Raw genomic sequence first — 3,495 nt, forward strand, 5'->3', positions numbered from 1 at the left:
ATAATTTTGTGCATTTTATTGAACAGTCTAGAACATTACTTTCTAAAAGTTTACATTTTAAGTCTTAAAGCAGGTATAATCTATAGTATATTGCCAAATGTGAAGGTAACTAAGGGATAAGAGTAGAATTCTAGCTTGAGGTTCTTAGTGCAGCCACTTTCCTTAAATCATCTACATTTAGAATGCAAATCATTTCTTATGCAAATCACTTATTGTAATGTGCATTTCCAGAAAAACAAAAGCACTTGAGTTCTGCATTATCATGGTATTACTCTAAAATGTGCAGAATATCTTCAGAAGTAGAAGGGATAACATGATAAAACACCTGATATATGTAATTTAAAAGAACCTACACACTTTCTTTAAGCTTGTGCAGACATTGAAAAACATACATACACTGCATCACCTCCATTTTTTCCTCGTTTTTACTAGTTTATTCCATAATCCTCTGGCAGATAACAATTTTTAAAATAATCCAGGAGAATGAATCAATGTAATGCAGGGAGAGACTGCTAGGTAAGATTGCTAACCTAATTTAGCAGATGTGAGAAATTTAAGTGAATTTTACATAAGCATTTAGAATTGCTGTGGATCACTGCAAATGGATATTTTTAGAAAGAGCCTTAGTTTTAGATTGTTTGCCAAAATATTAATAATTAAGGGGGCTTATCACATAAATAACATATAATTTGAATCAGATTTATGAATAGGCAGTTGCAGGCAATTGTCTTATTACTAAGATTTCTTGAGGAACAGAAAGGAATAATATGTCCCCCAAATATATTCCTTTTCCACTAACTGATACTTGAATTTCTATTTTAGAAATGTGTGCCTTTGGCTTAAGGCTTAATACCTATTAAAATGCAAATGCATGCCAAAAGAGGCAGGATTATTGTGGTTGCTGAAAATAAATATATCAATATAAATGTACACATACGATTTGTTCATAGTGGTGTAGTTTAATATAGAAACACAAACCCCACCCAAATATTAATGGTGGAGGATGAGTGAAGGGAAAATTAATATACTAATAACATAGAACACATGCTGCCATTAAAATTAAAATAAAGGGTGATATTTGCTGATAAGAAATTAGACCACCATGTATAAAGTAAGGAAGGGGGGGCAGAGAACTCAGATAGTTAAGGGCAGTGAAAGGAAGTCTATTACTGTAAATAAAGCAAAATAAAATATTCAGAGCAGATTTTCCTGGAAGATGGATTATAGAAGTATCTGATTTCATCTTTTATTGTAAAATTGTCTGTGTTTTCTAATTTTAAATCTAATGAATATGTCATGTGTGATATCTATCAATACACGTTTGTGTGTGTGTGTGCACGTGTGTGTGTGTATACGTTTTTCTTTGTTTGAATTCAGGATATAAAAACAGCTTTGATAGTATGTTGGGAAAACCACAGGATATTCTCTACAGCTAGAGTGCAATAAATGGCATATCTATAGTGTAATAACTGGCTAAAATGCAAATTTTGTTTCAAGTACCAGGATCTAACAGTTCTATCTTCCAAAGTACATGCTAGATTATATGCAGAATTTAAAAAGAAAGTGGCCAAAAGTCTCTTGAACACACTGTAATGATACAAATGGTAAAGAAAGTTGAAAAAAGTAGAGGATGTTGTGTGGAAGATTTGCCTGGAAGGAGCTGTTTTGGTATCATCTTTACACACACACACACACACACACACACACACACATACACACACACCCTTCACCCAAGAAAAAGTGGTGGGTTTGTTGGCTCCTCAGCTTAACTATAGTGATAGGGACTTCCACAGGCACCTTGAAGAGCTTGTTATGTGTTGCCAACAGTGAGCCTAGCAGAAAGGGATGGTATCTGATTTCTGTTGGTATATCCAGAGGATAAACAATAGGTTTTCCAGAGCAAAGGAAAGTTAGCGTTGTGTTGAAATTGAATTTCATTTTCAAAGTTTGTATGGATAAAAATAGGTACATGTGTTTTCCATGGAAGAGAGGAGGGCTATGTGGGAGAGAGAGGGTCAGTTTGAAGCTGTTTTAAATCCTGATGAGATCCCTCCTCCACCATCCCACAACGGAAAGAGTCTGTGTGAGTGCATTGCCAAATCAGGCAAATAAACAGAAAACAAACGGAAACCAATCAAGTCTGGACAGGCACCACATAACTCCAGATAAAAAGTATATTCTTTGTCTATTGTTGCTAATAGGGCTACTAAGGATCTATCAATGCATTCACAAAAAAAGAAATATGTTTCAACATCTCTTAGGCTCAGAGATCACAAATCCTTTTTACAGTAATAACAGTCAACCAAGACGTTTCCTGGGCAGTTCAAAACAGCAGTTAGTAAGTGTGGGAGGGGGTCAGCAAGAATGAGAGAAATTGACTATACTTCCTCTTTTTTCCTAGGTAGCAGATAGCCCATTTGCACCTGGTCCTACTGGGGGAATGGGGAAAAATGCTTCCAATTTATATAAAGTATTGATCAACATGATGGACTTAATATTTTTATTTACCAAATTGAGACTTCACATACTAAGAAGATAATAGGATTTCTTTGTTATCCCAAAGAGCATTTAGAGACCACACCTTGGGTCACTTGAAATTGACAATGTTGAAAGTGTTTACAACATAGAAATGGTTGCCAGCGGTGAATCTGTATCCAAACGAGTCTGCAGCAACCTGAAGTCTTGCCTCCTCAGAAGAAAGAATTCGACCTAGGAGGCTGAAGGGAGAAGTAGAGACCCAGGCAAGTCTTAGAGCAGGAATCAACGTTTTATTAAAAAGCTTTAGAGCAGGAACAAAAGAAAGGAAAGTATACTTGGAAGAGAGCCAAGGGGACAACTTCAAAGACAAATGCCGATTTGACGTTTTGACTTGGGATTTTGTATGTTGCACACTTCTGGGGTCTCATGTTACTTCTCTCCTGATTCTTCCCCTGAAGTTATCTGTCCACATGTGCAGTGGCCTGCTAGAACTTGGGAGGGAAGCATGTGCAGTGTGTTTACTGGAGTTCAACACATGGCCCCTTTCGGCATTCTTCCCTTACTAGTACAGTGTTCCTAGAGGAAGGTCATATACCAGTTAAATTCCGTCATTTTGTCTCTTAATGTGCATGCTTGAGCCAACTCACCCAACTTTCTGAGATCTTATAGGGAAGTTGCTGATCACCAGTTTCATGTGTTTTCTATCTACTGGAAGACAACCCTTCCCTGGTGCTGGCTGTGACCAATTATTGTTTTAGAGAGACAATTAGCAACTACCTGACCATCACCTGATGGTCATCTGATATTCCTGGGTTGAGGAGGGGGGCCCTCTCCTGCCCTGTTCATGTCTGACTAGCTACCTACTGTAACAAAGCAACTCAGCAAAGGTTGAAAATTAAGTGTGATTGCCAGGCAAGGTGGCTCACGCCTATAATCTCAGCACTTTGGGAGGCCGAGGAGGGTAAATCACCTGAGGTCAGGAGTTCGAGACCAGCCTGGCAAACATGGTGAAACCCC

This window comes from Macaca nemestrina, chromosome 13 (assembly GCF_043159975.1).
Source record: "Macaca nemestrina isolate mMacNem1 chromosome 13, mMacNem.hap1, whole genome shotgun sequence".
In the NCBI taxonomy this organism is placed as follows: domain Eukaryota; kingdom Metazoa; phylum Chordata; class Mammalia; order Primates; family Cercopithecidae; genus Macaca; species Macaca nemestrina.